The sequence below is a fragment of the Octopus bimaculoides genome, chromosome 2 (genome assembly GCF_046866305.1).
Source record: "Octopus bimaculoides isolate indiv1 chromosome 2, ASM4686630v1, whole genome shotgun sequence".
In the NCBI taxonomy this organism is placed as follows: domain Eukaryota; kingdom Metazoa; phylum Mollusca; class Cephalopoda; order Octopoda; family Octopodidae; genus Octopus; species Octopus bimaculoides.
The window spans coordinates 161,509,075-161,534,230 of NC_142929.1; the positions used below are offsets into that span (position 1 = coordinate 161,509,075).

A 25,156-nucleotide genomic window follows, 5' to 3' on the forward strand; every position below is an offset into this window, starting at 1 on the left:
TAGTGGATTCTTCTTCCGATTTACTAACTCTGCATTTTGCACTCTTCTCGGATTTGTCTATTTTGGCCTTTATGATATTCGTCGGCATTGGTTGGCCTTCAGCAAACGTCATTAGTCTCTTCGTTATTTCTTAATAACTTCACGAAAATATTTCTCTACGAACAGATTAAGTTATAACCTCAATAATATATTTCCTAGCAACAATATTTAAAATCCAATGCTATTTAATATTTCGTTCATCAAATAAATATATGAATCAGATTTTAATTGTTTAAAACTCTATTACGCCGCACTGGTTTTGGAATTCCAGTACATTAAGATTGGCCGTTCACTCCTTATCGTAAAATAATATTAACACTGCAAATTTGTAATTAGTATAAGAAAAACTATTACCAGATATATTCGAAAATGAAAAGTATTTTCCCGCTGGATAAACGAGTTTGTAATCTGCGAAAGTACTTATTTATTTACAAGTACATAATATTTGAACATTTAATCAGTAGCTATAATATAGCAATATTTAAGCTTTCTTGCCATTTGTTGAGAAAAATAACTGGAAAAATATTACTGAAAACATTCAGCGTCAGATATCAATTGGCATATCCAATCAACTCTCTCCTCTTTCAAAATATAATATATAGAAACGAAGAAAATCCCTTGAACCTTTGCTTGAAAAAATTACTTCCAGGCATTAATATTTAGTGTGGGAAATGTGCCTCAGTTTTAAATATGGAAGTGATACATGGTAGATAAATGTACTTTTGCGGAGAAAACCAAACCTCCTGGAAAATCACATCTCACACACAACAAATTAGGAATTCTATCGACTAGTAACATCTCACTGATTATCTGTCGGATTAATAAAGCTAGCGGAAATGCTGGACAGCCTTCAAAAACTACCAGCATTACTAAAGGAAACAAAGTTCATGACGAGACTCAATGAACTAGAAAAGACAAAGTATCATTAAAGGAATTAATTAAACATACACACTATTCAATAAAGCTTATAAGAACGAGCTGGAATTTAAAAACAAAAAAGATGACAATAACTACAAAAGAAAAGCTGAAAAGAATTCGTTCTCTGTTGTAAAAAAGCACATTAAGTCCAACCCGAACACACCAATCAAACTAAAATAAAAATTTGATAATTAATTATCCTTCAGACGCAACCTTCTTTTATCACAAAACAACTCACCCATAAGGATAATTACCAATAGCACTCCACTATAAAGAAATGTCTCATAGAAAATGCTATGAAACTGACAGAAATACACAAGTTAGAATAGCCGACTCCTTCACTACACAAGCGTCTGGAAAATACTAAATGCTTGAAAGTACTATAAAAGTTGTGGCCTATCTTTAATGAAACTTACCTAATAGTAAGCGATAAACTGTATACGAAGAGAAAACACCCCATAATATCAATGAAATGACGTGTACAAAACGCAATCGTAAACAGTATTTTGATCAAGAAAAGAAACTTAAGCAGTCACTTCCGGGCTGTCTGAAAATCGAGCAAAAAGATAAACACTTATGGGACTCATTAATCAACCAAAACTACGACGATCTTAATAGAGGTTATACGGTTAGTTGAATTAATCAATTTAATTATAATTATGAATGTTACCGTTACACATCCAGCCCATATTGTTATAGAAATTGTCCTATAAAAGATGAGGCTACAATAGTAAAGTGCTACAAATGCAATAATGGACACCCCTATGAAAAGCACTATTCAATAGGGAGTCACATCACAACAATTAACGGCAATCCAATTTACGAATAACATTATGTCAAAAATGCTTGAGAATGGCTCCCCAAAATTGGCTTAAATAGAATCATTACAAAATCTAATAAAACTAATGAGTTAAATTAAAATATGCAACTTCAACAGACAACGTGAACTATCGGAATTATATTTAAAATTTTTAGTACTGTTCTTATTTTATCTTGAATCATTTGGCAAAATTTTGGATAGTTTTTCCCTTTTAAAGAATGTTTACTTCGGTCTTTAAAATAAAGAATTAATAAAATTTCAGTCTCTCTTTCCAAACATTTTTCTCACGGTACATTATATTGATTAGGTGCCTTATATTGATTAGATTGGACAGAATTTTTGAACTACGTATCATTGAAATTGAGTTTAATTCCATAGACATCGTTATTATGTACATTAGAAAATTAGACTTCTAATTATTAAACACCGATAACCATCTCAAAAGCACGAAGTAAATAACAAAACTTCATAGGATTTTAGAAAAATCAAATAAAGAAAAAATTGAATTATTTAAATGTACACCATCCGTTTCGGAAAATTAACGTAAGAAACAACAGGATGTAAATGGAGTATTTGTTGGAGACTGCAACAAGCTATGATTTATCATAATTGCACTACCAGAGTTTCGAACGTAGGAATTTAAATAATGGTTACTCAACAATAGATTATCTGTGAACTTTCTTATTAGCGTTGTCATTCAAATGAAAGGAAAAGAGAATTTAACTGGAATAAATGGACAGATTTTACTGTATATTTAGAATCAAAACTGTCACTTTATAACATTACATTTTTAGTCAAAATTCATATCCCAGTTACATAAAATGTTACTATTACGCATTTCAATCTAATTAAAATCAATAACAATGGTAATGGTGAAGAAAGCGACAATGAAAGATACATGGTAATGGAAAAAAGGCTAAGAATGATTGATGGTATAGTAAAGATAACCTGGAGTCTAGCGAAGAGGTGCGTACAAATAGTATGCGACTATACTTTTCCGTCAAAACTAACGCCGCATTGACCGAATACTTTGGGTAGGAGAGATCATCATCCTCTTGTGCACACATGAAAATTCCTGGTAGGCCACGTCAGCTCCAGGCTTTTATGCCTATAGTATAGACGTGTAGTGCGAGCTCGTCGTATCAAACCATGCCAGAAACCTTTTGGGATGTCATGGGCAAAATAAATTCGTAAAGTTTGTAACGAGAAGACTACAAGCTCAATCGCTTCCAAGAACGACCTTCGTTAAAGGTATGAATTATATGTAACTGCCTGTGATATAACTGCACTTTTGTTGTAGGCACTCGGATTTCCATATTTAATGCACCTATCTAGCATGCAGCCAATTTTATTAAGTTTTAGCGACTAATCAATAAACTTCGCATACAAATATTGGTCGGTTAATAAAATGTACTAGCACCATAATGAATTCGATTTCTTCAGCAGTGACTGAACTTATGGTATGGTTATTGTTTCGGTAAAGTTCAAAATCGAATTACGTTTTAAAATAAAACATGAATAACTTCTGTACTGGACTTTGAATATCATTTATCTTACCGGATATACATTCTTTTTCAAAACACATGTAATTAACGCAGCACATAACCTGAATAAAATAGCTAACCTTTTCTACTGGGTCTATTGTTTATATATATATGTGTGTGTGTGTGTGTGTGTGTGTGTGTGTGTGTGTGTGTGTGTGTGTGTGTGTGTGTGTGTGTGCGTGTGTGCGCGTGTGAAAAATGAAAGACAGAAGATTGGTGGAATATACGAGAATTTATCATTAATCGCTACAATTGTTTCGACGCATCTAGCATCGAGTCCTCTTGTGTGGGACACTCAACAACTAGTTCAGGATCATCCGGTGTTGCAGAGGTATCGCATCGGGTGATAAATAAATACCATTCGTTTTGTAGAGAGAAAAACAGCCAGACGGAGGATCAAAAACAAAATCACAGAGAGCAAAAAGACAAACGAACACGCAATCCAGTAGGAAATTTATTTAAAATAACCGTTAACATGTATGGATCTATGAACACCGTCGGGCAAGCTGCACGGCACACGTACACTCGCTTATACGAGCATCCGCAAAAATGTGAGCATGCGCACATGTGAGATTTAGTGCACTCCTGATCAAAAAGCGAGTTAGTTATCTACTTGGTGTTTATAAGAATGGGGAGGTTAAAAGAAAATCTAAGTCATATATACCTTGAAGTAAATTAAGTTAATTTATCCGTTTCTCAAAATTCATTCTCATTGCATTGTAAGAAAGTACATTTATATACGTGTAGGCATCTCGAGAGTCGTTCAGAAATTCTATTAACTATCTTCTCGTTAGTCCACAGAATAGACAGGGATTCCTCGGAGCAGAGACGGCATCTCCTGGAAATTATATTGTATGGTTTCGCATATCTTACTATGGACCAGTTAATGCTGTATTTCGTTCTATTCTAATTCAGTCGCCATACAAAATCTGCCAAACATGTTGACTGTCTCTTATTGATTGTCTTAAAGCTGGCAACATAGATACGATAAAGATTCTTAAATGAATCAGCCGTCTTCCCAATATAAACAAAGGGTCCACCCCTTGTGTGCGCGGTACATTTATATACAAAATTTGTACTCATACAGAGGTTCATCAAAGGACAGAATTATTAGGCACAACATTATCAATTCGGGCAAAATACATGATAAACTCTTTGTTAGTACACCAGGCTTACAAATTATTTAGATTAGTAAAGGAATCTGCTTCAAATTTACTACAATAAAGAAAAAGTGATGTAGTAATTATTTATATACCTTGTCTGGTATATATATATATATATATATATATACATATATATATACATGGGCGTGTTATGAAAGACATTTTAAATTGTTAGAACGATTTCACCAAAAATGCTTTCACTGCATTTTGAAAATTTAATTGGTCTTTTTTACTCCAGACACAAACGTCTTTGCCTCTGCAGACATCACTTCAATTAAATAAATGATTCTGAAAAGCCAAATGAGATGGTATGGCCGTATTGTTTGAATGGCGGATGAACGCACGTCCAAACAGCTGTTTTATGGTGAGCTTGCAGAGAGGAAACGCAATCAATCTAAACCTAAATAGAGGCTTAAGGACGGCATAAGGACTACCATGAAGTCACTTGGAATGGATCCAAAGGTCATAGAAATCCTTTTTATCGGATCGAGCAGGATGGCGAACAAAGGTGTGAAGTAGAGGAAAGCGTTTGACGAGGCCAGGTAACACATGCAAGATTCAAGAGAAACTTAAAGAAGAATGTTGCGATCGAAAAGGTGAATCTCAGTGCTCTTTTCTCTGTGCACAGTATGCCACAGACCATGCCTTTCTTTTCCTGGGTCCAAATCTCATTTGCAGACCCATAAAAAAACGAAAATCCACCAACAATTCTACCTATATATCTGTGCATACCTTTCAATGTTGTTTATGTCATAAGGTCTGCGAATCTAACGGATACCTCAGAATTTAACTGCAGCTCTTGGCGTTCCAAATCAGATATGCAATCTATGTGGGTGTCTTTTCAATACATTGTCTGGGTAAAAAATCCGCAGCAGACACCTTGATGGAGCTAAGGTGTAGGTATGAGAGGTGGTCAGACTCAGCATATATACACATCCATTCTTCTTGCTTTTATTCACCCTTATTTTTTTTCGTTTTTCATTCAAAGTTGTCATGCAAATATTATAATCCTTCCTATATATTCAATTGGTGCATTCCCTTCCTTGTTCATTCATTCATGCTATTCTTGTTATCGATTCTATTTCTCCACTTTTCCAGTAGGATGTTTACCTTGTCTGCTTCTATTATCTATTTTAGCATTTGTTTGTTTTCTGCTCTTTTACTTATATTAATATATATATATATATACATATATACATACAAAGATCCATACATATACATATACCTGCGTATAGATATACATATGCACACCTACACGCACACGCAAGAGCGCAAGCACACACACACATTATATATGTATACATAAACATATGTGCCAGTAAATATGTGTAAGTATGATTTTATGTCTGTATAAATATATGTATGTATATTTTCTTCTCCGCGTATCTTCATTTTCATGAAATTTAGTTTACGGATATTTTTGTCACCATCAAAGAAAATGATTTATATTACTTTCTCCAACTTGTCATTTGGGAAATGTTTAAATTCCATACTTATCTAAAGAAATGCTATGGGCAATATTGGAGTTTGTTACATTCTGTACAAACCCATGTGATATGTTTTTTTTTTTTTTTATCTAAATTATTTTGACGCATACAAAAGTGAAAAATAAATTTCATGCTTAAACATTAATGGGATAAAACCTGTTCAATAATACATAATTGTCGTTCTTCAAATACCTAAAGAATGCTTAAAAATTAAAGTAAATTGAGTGTTACACAGCTTCTAAAGCTTCTAAAATTTTAATAATAAAACCTCTTGGTAAATAGTTGGTTTAGGAAACAAGTGAAGCTGTGAAAATAAGTTAAAATATGACAATTGTTTTTCACCATAATATATATGTAACAAATTAGCTGTCGTACTAAGGGAATACAGCAAGGTAAAACTGACTTGCAACTAGAATGAATATTTTAAGACGTTGTTTCCTATGAATTATTTAACGCACAGTGGTGATGGGAATGGAACTACGCATTGTTTTAATGAAATAACTAATAGATAGGAGAAAAATGAATCGAAATGTTTTCGGTTTTTACAACTGTATATTGCATGCAAGGAAAAGAAGTATATGCTTTACATGTAGTACAAACAAATCTATACTCTCATTAAATTTTAACAGATAGATAAGATGTAAATTAAAAAAAAACGCATACACACAACACAATAAATTCACAAACACGTATACAAAATTAAACGCGTGTACTCGCCTTTCTGTATGCAAAAATCCTCACATATATGCATGCATACATAAATACATACAGACATATATACTCATATGTGTGGGTGTGTTTCTGTATGTTTATACTGTGTGAATATCGCATATGCATAAATTCCAGGACGGTAGCATATAGCTGTTAATAGGTTAATATTTGTAAATAAAGTATTGTAATAGTATTTCTTCACAAATATCTGGAATATTGAAATTCATAAAAATAATTTCATGGCAAAGGAAAATGAATAGGCATTTCATTTGGAACAAGTGATTCAATATAGTGCAGGAATGATGCACATTGAGTTCTTATCAATATTAACAATAAGTACTAATATATCCTCTCCATATGGCCAAACTACCTCAACATTCGTGTATCCATTTTGGTTGTTAGTTTTCCACTCATTCCTGCTCGCCTTCGCATTTCCTCATTCCTCACCCTGTCACACAGATTATAGCCCTGAGACATCTCATCTCAAAAACATATAGTCGCCTTCTTTCCACATCTCTTCTTTTTACGTCTCTGCACCATTTAACATTGTCGGCATAATCACGCCGTCATACACACCTCATTTCGCTTTCATGCTCAATCTTTTATCTCTCAGCATATCCTTCACAACTCCAAATATCTTGCTCCTCTCCCTCACTCTGTATCCCACTTCCTCAGACATCCCACCATCCGCTGTTACATGTTATCCTAGATACTTAAAAGCAATCACCTCCTCTAACATCTCATCATTTATACTCACATCCATCTTACCAGCCATCCCATCTCTCGGACATTTCATCACGTTACTCTTAGCTACATTCACTTTCAATTTTCTTCCTCCCACATACTCTTCCAAAATTTACTACCAATCTCCTCAGTTGCACTTCCGAATCCGGCACCAGTGCTCAGCAAACAACAACTGACTCACCTTCTATTTCTCTCTGTTTTCTCCCACCATTTGGGTTTTCCTACTATATGTTCTAGCATTTACTTCTCTCGCCACACCATCCATGTATAAATTAAACAGCCACGGAGACATCACATAACCTTGTCTTAACCCCACTTTCACATCAAACCACTCACTAAATTCACCACCCACCCAAACGCACGCCCTACATTCTCTATGGATGAGGAGGGGATGGTTACGAGGGTGATGAAGGCAGAAGTGGTAGGTAGCAGAACCAAAGGCAGACCTCGGTTTCTGTGGATTGATGGAGCGAGGAAATCTTTGGTGGTTACAAGTGTTAGGGTGAGAGAAGCAAGATAGTTTACAAATGATAGGAAAGCTTGGAGAGTGTTTGTGGATGAATGAGTGAATTTGATGTTGCTCAAAGGGGTAAGGAACGAACATGATGTGCAGCGGATAAACCAGCATATGCTGTCGGGCCCCCGCTTCTGATATTGGTGGTTGAGTCCTATGGCTTGACCTGAGCATAGAACGGGGCTCGCTTCTTAGAGCTGTGGATTGTATGGAATGCCTGGCGTGTGTTTTGATTTGTCTACCCGCACCTTAAAAAGGGAAAAGTCATGGGTATATGTATAAACAAAAATAATTAATTCATAATTGTTTTATAATTAAGAGTATACATACACACCCACACACACACACACACACACACACACACACACACACACACACACACATATATATATATATATATATATGTGTGTATGTGTACACACATATAATTATAAAACAATTATGGATAAATTATTTTTGTTATATATATATATATATATATATATATATATATATATATATATATATATATATATATATATATATATATATATATATATATGAGAGAGAGAGAGAGAGAGAGAGAGAGAGAGAGAGAGAGAGACAGACAGAGAGACAGACAGAGAGACAGAGAGACAGATAGAGAGACAGAGAGACAGAGAGATCTGCATATCTTATTAAATGCGTACACACTGGTAGGAGGTATGAAACAGTGATATTCATTTCTATAAGGTATCTCAGATTTTGCAAACTAACATACCTGAAATTCTGATGATAGTTGTTAAACCAAAATCAGCAAAGAAAATTTCCACAGCGCCCAAACATTTTGGTAAATTCTAACACGTTTATTGACAAACACGTGCACCTTTTCTCGCTCTCTCTCTCTATCTCTCTCTTCCCGTCTCTCTACATCTCTCTCTTCCCGTCTCTCTACATCTCTCTCTCTCTCTCTCTCTCTCACACACACACACACACAGACACACAAACCCAAGCGTATACATGCATGTACACACCCACGCACTCACACACACACACATATATATATATAAATAGAGAGAGAGAGAGAAAAAAAGTTAGATAAATACATAGGAAGGAGAGCAGACAGGTAGATTGAAAGTATAAGAAAACTATGACTAGGAGCATACTTAGTGACACCTAGTTGTCAGTTGACCTGGCAAGAGTCATTAAAACGTAATAACAGCGTCGAAAAGAATGCCCCGAAATGGCGCTCATTCTCTGCTGATGACCCTATAACACTGCAATGCTTTCATCTTGTAACGGCTGCATCTGTAATTTGCATGTAACTGATCATGAACTGTGAAAAAACTCTGTAGTTATATTGCAGTAATCGTTACACTTTTCCCACATAACTATCAGTAATAATACTGCATAAAATCCTTAATTATTTGTAGCAGGGATATATTATCATTGGTATGTATTTGTATTTGGTCTGTAGAAATGAGGACTGGTTTAGAATGATTATTATTGTCGTTGTTGAAGTTGTCTCCTTCCTCGGCCTTATGATCCTTATCATAAGTCTATTGCAACTTCCACTTGCGTTGTGCAGGACAAGAGATGTGTCTCATTCTTCCTCACATCATCAGCTTTATTAGCTCTTCCACATTAACAGTACTACTTTCCTCCCTTCATGTTTCTGATATGACGTTCATGATTGAACCTGCTGTGTGTTGCACAGTGTAAATATAATGCTTCTTTTTTAGATTCCTTCAATTTATAGTCTAGCAGTATCTTATATCATTCTTTGTCTCTAACTGGGGATCAACTATTCTTTTATGTATATATCATTTTGAATAAAGAGATGACTGATGTGGATCAAGTAATATATTACTGGCAGATGAATAAAGTAGTCTAGATTTTTATGAAATCATATATTTTCTAAGAGCAATGAAATGAAAACCTGGAACCACTAATATTGGTTTACGTCTGCGTGTATGCCTTCATGGCCCATCACATTCATACGTGTAATATGTAGTTATACTGAGAATATAGGTACGGTGGCGAATCAGCAATTCAAATGTCTCTTAGTATTTAAGATATATTAATGTCTCCTTGATAGGCCATTATGTGTGTACAGCATATCTAAACGTGGAGGGTAAATAAACCATTTGAAGATTTAGATGAAAATATTTGCAAAACTTCCAACCATTGGTTGTCATCAAGCCTCAATTTATAATTACCAAGAATATTTCAATGTGATTAATAGATCGCTTAACACGTGTGCAGGAATAATCGTGAATTCAATGTAAACTACGTGGTGTAAATCAAATTTATTGGATATTTGCGAATCAACTAGAAATGCATGCTAACACTACTTGTATAACATAAATAATTTTCAGCTATGATATTATCTCTTGTAAATATAGAAGAAATAAATAAAACAAGGAGATAATAATACACACATTTTGGTAGTTCTGTTTACTCTGGGAAGACATACGACGGCGTATAAATATGGCAAGAAAATATGTCGAAACATGTACATCAAAAGACGTTGCCTTTACATATATAAGTGTGTGTGTGTATGTATGTAGTGTGAGTGTATGTATGTTATATATATATATATATATATATATATATATATATATATATATATATATATATATATATATATATATATATATATATATATATATATATATATATATACATATATATATATATATGCATACATACATACATATCTCCAACCCGCTGCCCTCTAGACAACAAATGTGAAGAAAAAGAACTTGTACACAAGTCCAACATCTCGGATCCCAACGGAGTACCAAAGACGTATATCGGAATGACGGGCAACTCGTTCAAGGAAAAGTACACACAACGCATGGCATAATTCAGAGAGAAAAACGCGCAGCAACCCTATCAAATATATGGGCACTGACAGAAGCTGTAATAAGTAACCCCCAGATAAAGTGGAACATCATTGCTAAAACCAGAAAATAAATACTACGAGGTGCCAAGTGTAAACTCTGTATCACTGAAAAACTGTATATCATCCTGAATATCAGGAATGAATTCTTCTCTTCCTGCATACAGCAGCAATATTTCACATCTAAATAGTTGAAAGAGGCCGTAAGAGGACTACCACCAACAGTTTATCTAGACAGAATTACCAATGTTCTTGGATTAGTTACTTATATTTTCTGAAACATCTAATCTGAATGCTATGATTTTTCTTTATTCTCTATTTTCGTAAACCTTTTTTTATTCACCTGTTCGTAAAACATATTTATTATTAAGTATTTTTTACAACGCCGTTCTACAACGCCTTTTAATACGATTGCAATTCTAAATGTCTCTACATATATCTTTATACAGCTATACTTTCATATATCGAAACTTTTATAACTTAATCTTATTCGACTATTTTTTAGATTTATCGTGAATGTTTATATATTTATGTATTCATAGATATTTAATGTTTTAATATTTTAATGTTTTATACGTATGCATATTCAAAAAGTGATATTCATCGATCCATGGCGCAACATATGTTTATATAAATTGGTGAACGTATTTGAATTATCCTCAACATTTCTATATACTGCGCCCCGGGCGTTTATCTGAGCACTTCAAACTACTGCCTACACAATACACGAATTTTACTATATGTATACACATATTTATATATATACACACATACCTAAACGAGCACATCCACGCACACTCGCACATATATTTATGTATGGCTATATAGTACAGGGAAGAAAATAATTACGAACGCCGTATCGCTGTAAGAACAGTAGAGAAAAAATTGGGTATTTGTAAAAAGACGTAAAAAATATTTCTTTAGCTTAATGATAAAGCACGGCCGGTGTTTGAGGGTTGCTAGTTTCTATTCCGTAGCTACCTGTTGGCAAGTTTTCTTTCTTCCTTTCTTATAAGAGAATAAGGACATACTCGTACGCTGCTCTTCTCACAGCTGTACTGCGTTCAACATTTACTTTCTTCTTTGTAAACCAAAAATTTGACATTCCTCAAGTTTGTTTATATGGAGTAGATAGAACAGGGGACAACTGATGAAGGGAATGTTCTTTATATTGCCTGTCTCGTTTCACTATTTGTTTCTTTCATTTTCTAAAAACGTTCGTTCTCTGTTTTTGTTCTTTATGCATGTATATATGCATATATTTATATATTATTTATATATTATTATTGCATGATCGAACGCCACGCATCCGTTTCCAAGTAAGTTGTGTATATATATATAAAACTTACATGAATATATATATATATGCATACATATATATTTGGAATTTATAAAAAAACACAAAACAAAAGACGGAGACAGGTGTACAAACAACAAAGAGATGTATTAGTTTAACGTTCGGGAAGTGAGAAAGTCTTTCTCGGTGCACACTTTTGAACGGAGTGCATGCCAGAAGGTTGCAAATCCAACGGAGGCCTCAAAAGACACGTTAAGATCCACAAAGAGCAGAACTTATCTGCAGGTATCAGTCGTCCAAATCAGAGGTAAAATCTCTGTGTGTCTTTTCAGAACATTGTCTGGTTTAAAAAGCTACATCAGACGCCATGATGGTGCTAAAATGTATGTGCAGGAGGTGGTCAAACTCTGTATAACGAGTAGACAACCAATACACACACATACACACACACACACACACACACACACACACACACACACACACACACACACAAAGACACACACACATACACACAAACACACACACACACACGCACACACACACACACACACACACACACACACACACACACACACACACATATATATATATATATGCAGTTCGAACAATTGTTCTCCTTACTGCAATTAATGCATACGAGACAGTATTTGTAGCCTGTCTGGTGTCTTAACGCAATCTTCAGGCAATGTCTACATGACATTACAATCGAAAGATAAGAAGACGTTAGAATGAAAGAAATTGCAAAGAAAGACGAGAAAAACTAGATATAAAATGTGCCATTTTGAAAGCCGGAAAACGAATAAGAAAAGAGTAAAATGTAAAAGGGTAGAATTAGAGTTCTTCCCCTTTCACCGTATAATGTAATGCTGGAAAGATTGTAGCTCAGAATCTGCTGTACAACAGTTCAAAGCAGAGAGGGTAGTACTTTCCTATTCGTGAACAGGAACTTAGCCAAATGCTTACAGCAGCTGAAAATTCTGGGTCGAAAATACAGCAGTGTGATAGAGTTCTTAGGTCTGAAAGTGAACTGATTATTTCAGCTACATGTAGCTTAATTTTTTTTTCATCTGTTAACATGTGATGTGCAGTTTGCGATATTCCCCACGTTATCGTATGTGATGTGGCGTTCGACTTCAAAAGTGATAAATGGCTAGCCACCTTAGTAGCTTTATTTATTTATTTATTTATTTTTCTGTTGATATCACCATGAAGGAGCAATACTCTATGTGTATATATATTACAAAGATGTTATAGACCCTCTGCCGAAAGACATCGTCGTATGTTTTAGAAAAATAAAACTTTTTTCTTTGTAGAATATACTGAAATATTAGGAATATAGTGAAGAGGACGAAACATATTTAGTGAACGATATTTAAAAGAACAGAGGAAAACGTACACACAAATAAAAAAAAATCTATTTTTAAATGATAAATATATATTTGGACTAAAAATTACATTGAGTGCCAAGGAAGGAGAACTAAATAAACTATTCTTTAGAACACTCTGATTGAATATTAGAAAGATCATTTTGTTCTGTAAGTACGATGAAACATCAAACCGAGCATTCATACAAAATCGGAACAAGAAATCAATGCAAATTATCCCGTACCAAAAGGAACTAAATCTGCAGAGAAACGTCAATGTGAACACCTAGTTTGGTAGACTGAGCCAATAAAAGTAATCGCATCACCCGTGAAGCGCATCCTACACTTTTGAAAAATATATGAATTATAGTATTGCATTCTACAATGGAGATAACGTATTATAGGTTTCATTATGCGTGAAATCCTTATAAGTGTGATAACGATTGAAAATATTTAGAAAATCCGTGTGTTTAATCAGAAACAAACTGGAACTATACTTCATCTCCATATAACAGAAGAAAAAGGAAGATAACAAATGGATAAATAATAAAGAATATTACACCACGCATTCTCAGAACGATTGTTGGTGAACTCTTCGTTACTTACGAAATGATATTGCCTTCAGCAATATATGCGTAATGAAATCAATCGCCATCAGAAAGACAAAGGGCTATAAAATGCAACCATGTCTCACGCTGACAGCAATTTTGAACATATTGGTATTTTTGCTGCTCACCTTCATGCAACACTATAATGTCCTGATGAGAGACTTAAAGAAATTGTTACATCGGGATTTCATAGACCCAAGATTTTGTAGGGGTGCATCTCGGTGAAAACTGTCGAATACTCTTGATGCATATATATATATATATATATATATATATATATATATATATATATATATATATATATATATATATATATATATATATATATATACGTATATATATTGACATTATGGCAACATTTACACTTCATTGTTTACTCTTAATTCAAAGCTTCAGTTTACACAAAATGGTTTATTAATGACTTCGAAAATATGGCCTTCATGAAACCTGAATGAATCTTTGAATTTTGTCTAATAAATTATAAATTCAATTATGCGTGTTTATATAATACATAAAATAAACCCAAATTTCAAATCGCAAGTATTTAAAAAGCGCTGCAATTCCGTTTTGAAATTGCAAAATTGATTACAATCTATTTTATTAGACCAAATATTGGGAGAGAATTATATCAGGTGATAATCAACTATGAGCATTTGTGTACAGATCACACACGATCACTCTACATTTCCTACCTTATGATATGTGTGAGTGTATGTATGTGTCCGAGTATGAAACTCGTAACACGCTTCAATACAAGGACGAAAAGTATAGACAGAAACAGTTTAAATAAGCGAATCCCAAACAGGTCTTTCACAGTCATGTCATTTTTTTTTTTCAGTTGATGCATTCGCACATAGATACTCTGTGTTAATTAACTGTCAAAGATACGTTAAATGCAATAGTTGTTTCTGTGTTGATGCCATACATTTGTCAAAACTTTTATATTTCGGCAAAAGAAAGCAATATTGATATAGAAATGAGATCAATTAAACCTTGTTCTTTCTTTAAATTATAAGTTATAGTTGAGAAAAAATATGGCCGTTAATAAATCCACGTGACATCGCAGTGTATCTAAATTATATCTTGTGCGTACAGTAATTTTCTCAGCATTAGCTTTTCGTTCTCTCATTACATATTTTAGATAGAAATGAGTTATTTTTTCCAATAAAATGATGTTTTCGGATAAATGGAAATCATCAGCAAATCAATGTTACCTAGATATGTTAAGCTATCATATATTCATTGATTTCTAACAAATGAACAACAGTAGCGAATCATGTCATTAAAACAGATGCGCTTAAATTTTGTCTTCGTCACATTAAGTGTATTCATTAAAAGGCAAAACTGAACTATGTCAAATGTTTTGATAGAATTCAGAGAAAAAAATCCTTGTGTCGAGTAATAATAAGTACAAGATCGCCATTGATTGATGTATATCTAATTAGTAGCTCTAAAAGTTAGGGGTTTTTATGCAGTTGATGAATTAATATGCTTAAGTGGCAGGAATATGATTGACAATTTTTGCACTTTAGTTTTCTATATATTTTTGTAGATACACATAACTTAATGGGTGTGCTGTAACATTGTTGCTCTATGTGCAAGCAAGAGTAATCATATAACCATGGAATCAAAACTACTTTTTGATAATTGCTAAATCATAGAGAAGTATGATAAAAAATGTATCCGTATATATAAATAATAAATTGATATTCATTATATAGGTAATTAGTGAAATACCATCACGTACCGAAAGACATAATAATAGAAAATTATATGAATGGCATATAGTTGAACGAGTCGACTAAAATAAGCATTAATATTTTAAAGTCTGATGTTTATCCTTGCAGCCCTTTTAACGAATCGTTAGGTTGCATGTGAAGCTCTGGTCGGCTGCAAATACAAAGACAAAAACACGTGCACATAAATACACACACACACACACACACACACACACACACACACACACATCCCTTCACACATACACCCCCTTCACATATATACGGCGACTTTTGCTTAAGCCGCCAAGCTGTGTGCCTGAACTACGAAGCATATGGTTGGAAAGCGAAATTCTTACCACACGGCTACGCCCACGATTCTATTCATTTCTATTTCAAATTTGAACGTACATTTCAAATAACGTACGAATATATATTGCGTAGATAGAGCGACAGGTTTATGAGATTCTATCTGCAACGACGTGAGACTAGATAATACTTTCTTTGTGATGTTTGTGCTGTATTACAATTTTAAGACGGAAATTGCGGAGAAGAACACCACACGCAAATAGATACGTATATAAGTACACGCACACACAGAAACACACACACACATACACACACATACACACAAATAAACACACATACACAAACATATAAACATTCACACACACGTATTATTGAAGAGATGTATGTAACATACAACATTTCTACAACTCAGCATACATTTAATAAAAATTTCCATTTTTGTTGATCGAATAATGTGTTGGGCAATAATTCAGAATAATTAGGTATAATTGTGTAAATCTGTGTAATCTACATTGCATGCACCAATTATGTTTATCACCTGACATACTATATTAAGCAAATATGACATCAATTCCAGAGAAAGCTTTAATTTTAATTAAATATTTATATGTTATAATTCTTGAAACATATGAATCTTCTAATCACATTGTAGAGGAAGAAGGCTCGTAAGTGATTAGAAAGTAATTACAACGAAATTAATAATGAGTTATATGTTATTACTATTCCACGATGATATCATAACTGGATATTAGACACAATTAGTAACTACAGTAAAACACCAACGTAATATTCTGTAGTGGAACAGTAAAAACATTAGTTACCGAGTACATTTGAATAGACAATTTGTATATGCAAAGCTAAATTAAATAATACCATTGGAAAATAATAACAATGTCTTTCTGGCTTTGGTTAGTCAATGTTATTTCTTATTTTCTTCTGTCTAGAAATCGAAAGAAATAACTATTATTCCCCTCAAACATTACTTTTGTCGCCTGGAGATCAATGTTTTGAAACCAATCTATTTTCCATTGGATTTCAGTCAGATTTTGCTCAAAGTTGCTGAAGCAGAAATATCGTTGTAGCGAACATTCTGCTCAATACCATCGATTTAGTTGTCAGTTGCTTGACCTTTTCCACTTGCGCATGTCTCTTTGTGGCTGACAATGTGTGCATCTCTGATCATAGGCAGGAATAGTGAAGGAGCATTATAGCTGTGTCGAGAGGCATTTTTTAATGGTTTGAATAAATATAACAAAAGCAGTTTGAAAGAAATATTATTCATTTTTCATACTTTCTATGGGTAGGAAAACAGGAAATAATAATTGTTACTTGAGTACAAAAATCGTGTTGCACAGTGTAATTTGTGTTTATGGAATTACTGTTTAAAATTACAGCAAATTCTACGAAGATGTACCATAGTACATAAAATAGTTTATATTTATTCCTTTTTATGTTCATTAATGGTTAGCATTTCCTAAATGCAATGGCTGCAAAACAAAAAGGATACATCATATTTTGTATCGAGAGAATCTGGATATTTTGACATATACAAAGTTAGTACTTTCAATATTATACAAATAACTTCACGCTGAAGCATACAAATAATTTCAACTGAGTCTGTAACTTCGGGTTATTTGTATTTTAAATCTGGGAAAATTTTATTGACGCCATATCAGTTAGTTAACTTCGTGTTGGATATTTGCTTCAAGAACTTTTATATTTATTTATTATTAACAAAGTCGTTTCAAAATATTAAGTGAAACCTTAATATTATAAGGAAAACGATCATTGGTTGAACATTCTTTTGATATTCATGGTACATTTTTGCAATTAATAAATGTTTAACAATATTCTTTCTTCAGAAATTGCAAGAAGAAAAACATATATAAAGATATTAAAATTTGAAATATTCCACTTTCTGCCTGCTCTATAGAACGCATTGGTATACACGCCTTTTACTAGAGCCATTATTAGAAAATTGTATTGTTCCTCTTGCTTTTTACTGGCAAGTATATTTCACAAATATAAGTGAACGTGTGAAAAATTTAATATATAATATTAGATTTTAATATAACATTAAACAATTTCAGTTGTATTTACATGCTTCACTAAAATAGATTTTTCTTTTAATATCCAAGTCATATAATTTTTTTTAGTCGTTTTGCTATGTTTAATTTTTCTACCTAATTTATTTAATATTTGTTTATGAAAACAAAATGCATTTGAATTATTGTTATCTCATTCTTACATTAAACTTTTTCATTTATTGTGTCGAAAATTATCAGCTTAGTGTTTCGAAGCTATCTGAAATTAATAGAAAAATTCAAATGAAAACAACTTTTAACAACTTCACATATTTATCTTCATATAGAACCAATTCAAAACAACGAATATTAAAGTGTGTTAGGCTAATCACTCAATGAGTAGACAGACTAATATTGTAAACACCACTAGACCGCAACATATCAATATGTACATTTTCATTTGAACAGCAAGTAAAGGCATTTAGTAATATCTCATTCAATATTAAATTATATTTTATAACAAAAATCAAATATTATATTATATTAAACCTAGTATAGAATAATATATATTATAAAGTTTGCAATGTTCTTCACCTATTATTAAATGAGTAATTGCAGCCTAATACGAAACATAACTCATTTACTTACCACACTACGTAGTCTTTCAGATGGTTGCCTAAACTGTTATTTGATATCATATCTAATTACACTGAATAGACACTGCAGACAGTATACTGATACCATATGTTGAAATTTGATTTTACATTGATTGAGAACGTATAAATAAAGACAGCATCATAGCGACTCCGGTCTCTGAGAACGAATGAAGACCATGGGCTCTGGCCCTTTATCCAAACCTAAGTTACATAAAAATCTAATGATCCGCTATTTCGAAAATATTTATGGTGACCGAATTACTCTTAAATCCTATATACATATAAAACTATTTAGTGACAAAAAAATAATTAACAATATTGACAATAATCACTGATTTATTACATATCATGTTGTTGTTGGCACTCTCTCGCTTACGACGTAAAGGGTTCCAGTTGATCCGATCAACGGAACAGCCTGCTCGTGAAAATAACGTGAAAGTGACTGAGCATTCCACAGGCACGTGTACCCTTAACGCAGTTCTCGGGGATGTTCAGCGTGACAGTGTGACAAGGCTGGCCCTTTGAAATACAGGTACAACAGAAACAGGAAGAAAGAGTGAGACACTTGTAGTGAAGGAGTACAAAAGGGTTCTCCACCACACCCTACCGGAGACTCGTGGCACATTAGGTGTTTTCGCTCAATAAACACTTGCAGCGCTCGGTCTGGGAATCGAAGCTGCGATCCTACGACCGCGAGTCCGCTGCCCTAACCACTGGGCTATTGCGCCTCCACTCACATATCATAATACCGGGTTAAAATGATATATAATTTCGGTTTGAAGTATAATGTGTTACAAGATGAGTTTTCACGAATATCAGTGCTGCATGAAACATAAATCTAATTTTGTGAGTGAGCAGGCACACTTATAAAAACAAGCATATATACTGACTGCTAAATGAACAAATCTGGATAGGCTGGCAACATTGTGTGACTGAGAGACAATAGATGGACAATCAGAATGAGAGAATGGACATCAAAACAATAGATAAGATCAAGAGGCCGCCGAGGACAAGCTGTGAAGATAAGCCTACCCGCTACGTGGGACATTCGTGGCCACAACTGGCCAGTGGTAGAAATTAGTGGAAGGAGTTCAGGGAGGTATTCTTCCTTCAGATAAAATGAAAGCTTGAATAAAAGAAAAAGGAAATGAATGGTCAAAGGACGAAATAATTATATGTAATCGCATTGATTATTAGATTTTATTACGACTGCCATATACAAACTCCAACGGAATTCATTTCGCACTGAGTGCTGGAATTTAAATGAAAGATATAATCCAATCTACAAATAAACAAAAGTTGATTAGAGCATACACATAGTCAGATGTGTGTGTGTGTGTGTGTGTGTGTGTGTGTGTGTGTGTGTGTGTGTGTCTGTGTCTGTGTCTGTGTCTGTCTGTCTGTGTCTGTGTCTGTCTGTGTGTATAAACACAACAAGTGTGATAGTAAATTCATAGTTATAAATGAACTCAGAAGCCTTGCGTCAGCCATAATCCCGTTTGTAATGACTCGGGTATTGCTTTTGAAAAAGGAAGGTAATACTAACGATTTCTTCGCATGGGATTTGTAAACTGCACTTAAGTCGCAAGCTACTATGGTCTTGACAGCACTCTGTACATGAAGGCCAATATCACCACTGCCCGCTTGTTCAAATGCAGTATTTGCAGTGGTTATTGCTGGACAACATTATTCGTATATGTAAGCGTGTAAATATTTTAAAATCTTTTCACAAATGTTGACAGTTTGGGACTAGTTGAGACAATAAACAAGGATTCCTAGAAAACCTATTAGAATCCTGAATTACCTTATCTAATCTGCATCCTATTCAAACGTTCATTTGTGTAAATACGTCTTCATAGAGTAATCAATTAGATTGAAATACCCATATGATGGAAATGTCAAAACCAGTGAAATCTTTTGCAGAGCAATTTATCCAACGTCTTTGATCTTCTTGAATCCACTATGAGCACAATACTGATTTTTTTTAGTTTCCAATATATGTGACATAGCGTGGCATTGTCAAAGGCATATGAATGTTCCGAGATGCGTTGCAAGTTCATAAGCCGATGAGACAGAATTCTGTCTGCAATAGATAGCCGACAAACGAAAGTATATCCATTCACAACATTTGTATTGTCAGAATTGAGTTTAAAAAAATGCATTACGTGAGCGTCTTTACATGACTGATATTCTGTTCCAATTTACGTGTAATCGGGAAATTTCCAGAATATATAGTTTGATGCAATATATTACCTAACTAAGTGATATATAATGTCTGAGAAGCATTCAACAGATCATACACACACAATGACATGCACAAACACACACGCACAGACACAGACACACATACACATATATACATATACGATGGGCTTCTTTCAATTTCCGTCTACCAAATCCACTCACACGGCTTTGCTCTGCCCGAACCTATAGTAGAAGACGCTTATCCAAGGCACCACGCAGTGGGATTGAACTCGGAACCATGATGCTGGGAAGCATGTGTCTTACCAAATAACCACGACTACATACATACATATATATATATATATATATATATATATATATGTATGTGTGTGTGTGTGTGTGTGTATGTATATATATATATATATATATATATATATATATATATATATATATATATATATATATATATATGCATATATATATTTACATATATATGCATTTATACATATGTATATATAACTGTATATATATATATTTATATACGTATATAAATCTATCTATGCGTATATACATGTATGTATGTATACATTAACACAAATACATACACACATACACATGTCTTAGCTCACAAATGAAGCGATATAAACATTTTGTGACACTAAATCAACAAAAGTTTTAAGTGGTTCCCTTCATAAATCAGGCAACGCGTCGTGGTAGTATGAAAACACTCTCCATTAAGGTTTCTGATCTCTGCCATCAAATTAGTAACGATATTAATCCATGCATCCACCTATCCATATTTAAAAACATACGTACATACATACATGCATACATGCATACATAGATTTTAATGCAGACTTTATGGAGTTAACACCGAAGATATCACCCATAAGCAGCTGTCCGAAAATGTCATTACTGTATTATCTACTGATGAGACATGCTTTTTAGCTAGGACACTATATAACGAGATCCGTAGTCAGGATACTCCAGAGGACAAAGAAATTAGAAACCATAGTGTGGTTTGAGTTTATAGCCACTCATAATAAAAAGGATTACAGGTGCAATGTCCCAGTGATAACCTCAATAAAATGTAAACACAATAGACCTGATATAATGATTTGTGATAAATATGAGGACTTCTGTACAGTGTGGTAATCAGCTGCCCAGCGGATGTTAACATAAAGCTGAAGATTAGGAAAAAAGAGAATATCTGCTACTGAAAAATATGTAGTTACTCTATCTAGATTACTTGTTCAGGTTTATACTTATAATCATTGGGGCACTGGGATATCTAACGCACTAAATAGCAATCTTGAGAAATTAGGCTTCTCAAAACAAAAACGTTGAAAGCTGATTCTAAGGCTACAGATCAAATTCATCACTGTAACTGTAAAAGTATGTAAAACATTCAAGAGGTTTATCCTTTCAGTATACGAATATGTCTAGATATGCAACTATATGAAAGAGAATACATAAATAAAACAAAACATTCAAATCTGCACGTATACATGAATCTATACAAAATTACCTGTGCTGAGATTTAAATTCCAGTGAAGAAACATTGGATCTAGGTTAGAAAGTGGCTCTTTTTCTATTGGCACGAAAACTGAATAATGACATACAAATACATATATGGATGCATACATACATCCATACACACACAGACACACGCACTCACACACACATATGTACATATTTATAGATAAAGAAACAGATAAATAATGTAATACAATATATATATATATATATGTATAAAAAGAAGTGAAAGATAAGCATTGATATTTATGGCGAATCTATATACTACGTAATATAAACATGCGACGTAACGTGAGCACTATGCATAAGTGATAATTATTGTGTTACATGTTCGTGAGCATATATTTTGATATTGACGTATATAAAGAGATTATATGATGCTGGAGTCCTTTTTAAAGCTGGTCAATTTAACTCACCTAACTCCTATTTTCAGTTAGTGGTGTATGCGACCGTACAGTTCTATTCATTAATGTGAATGCAAAGTGAAGCTTCCCTCCTTGAATATATGTTCATGATATTGTCTTCCACTCTGCTATGTATGTCTACTACTAGTATGGATTAAATCACAAGACGACGATTTTAATGTGAAATATTTTATCAAAATGAAACAGAGTACAAAAATCCATTTGTGCAACAGCTAAATTTACAATTGAGCTATACACACTTGTTTGGGGAATGGGTACTAACACATTTCTAATCGATTTGCGCGCAGATAAAACATTATATAATAAAGCAGCTGTTTATTCTTAACTGTCACTGAATTGCTAACGGGCCTCCATTTCTATTGTTGTAATGATGAAACATTTATTACATATCCTCTGATGTAGATCAACAATCTTCGAAAATATACCTTGATCAATAACTGTCACTAAAGTTTACCCACGCACTTAGCATTCGGAGATGCAATTATTATGTCCGCTTACGCTTCCCATTCGCAGACATCTGCATTAAAATTTTTCCTGTCAATAAACATTAACTTCCTTGAGAAACATTTCCTTATGTATCAAGTGGCGCTCTCAAGATATGTGCAGCAGTTTGACAGGAACGCATTACACACAGTCAGAAAGACACACACACACACACACACCCACACACACACACACACACACACACACACACACACACACACACACAAATACACACACATATGCATGTATGCATATATGTATAAATGAATAAACATTTACAAATATATGCATTAGTGGTCAAATGTACCAAAATTCTAACGATAAACAATGGCACACCAGAACTGTAGTAGAAATCAAAGGATATGTACCTGCATAATAGATATGCGAGCAATCAGATACAGTTGCAACGCTTCAAATTAAAATAGGTTCAACGACAAAATATATGAATATATGTATGTATATATATATATATATATATATATATATATATATATATATATATATATATATATATATATATATATACATACATATATATGTACATACATATATATATATATATATGTATATACATATATATATATATATATATATATATATATATATATATATATATATATATATATATATATATATATTTATATATATGGAGAATTCACAAAAGAAAACAACAACAAAAGACGAAGACAGGTGGTGTAGACACCAAACAGATGTATTAAACTTAAGGCTCGGGTATTGAAAATGCCTTTAACGCTTCGAACCTACGCTCTTCTACAGAAAGGAACACAGAAAGAAACAAGTAGAGAAAATAAAGAATGTGTAGTGACTAGCGATCTATTATGGCGAATATATGTATGTATATATATATATATATATATATATATATATATATATATATATATATATATATATATATATATATATATATATATATATATATATATATATATATATATATATATATATATATATATATATATATATATGAGTGTGTGTATGTATGTATATAGATACGAAATACTATACGAAGCCCGAACGTAACTTCGATATGTTATTTTAAAATCAATAAGTTGCAGTAATCTTCCTGAGAAATCATACTCTAAAGATGTTTGTTGCTAAGAATATATCAAATATATTGGCAGAGAAAATTTCAACACCACCAGCAGATGGATCTGTTCCTTTCAGTGTAATCTCCTCCTCCTCCTCTTCAATAACAGTCACCGGAAGATAGAATGCTTGTCCGAAATCTCGCTATTTATCTACAAAAGCCTGCGCGTTATAATTTCTGAAGATGAGGGCAACAGACGACGGCGTTAAGAAGAATACCCCCAACTGAATTTGGACGTGCAAATTAATGTTATTTACACTAGTTGCACCCAGCTGTAATGTCAAATTCAGAAAGAAACTGAAAGCTTTTGACGAAAATTTTGGTTAGGAATCCGTTGGCCGACTGCTTCTAAAAGCGAAATTTGTTCCAAAATCATTTGACAAGAATCCCATCCGTCAGAGATGGCGAAATTCCTCTTCCGCAAAAATCTGAGATTTTTGATATTCAAACTTTAAATGAAATGATTTCGCAAGATGATTACCCCAGCATTTGGCGTGTCAGACAACCGATCGAGGTTACGTTTGATGTGAAAATTAATATTCTTTACAATAACTGCTTCCGTCGATAATAATATATGAATATGCGCAGATGACTTCAAACTGTACCCCGAGATAAAAAGAACAGATCCTATGCCTTAAAGACCT

At 33.3% G+C, this 25,156-nt stretch overlaps 1 long non-coding RNA gene across 3 annotated transcripts in view; it reads right to left on the minus strand.

The window, feature by feature from the left end:
• The window catches only part of LOC128247044 (uncharacterized), a 141,711-nt gene that overhangs the window by 57,687 nt on the left and 58,868 nt on the right, over positions 1-25,156 (minus strand). The window contains exon 4 of one of the 3 annotated variants that reach the window (XR_008263475.2): positions 17,002-18,400. The exons of the other annotated variants lie outside the window; for them this stretch is intronic. This is a non-coding gene — a long non-coding RNA (uncharacterized LOC128247044). Of the gene's footprint in view, positions 1-17,001; positions 18,401-25,156 lie in introns of those variants that run through there. 3 annotated transcript variants of the gene reach the window in all.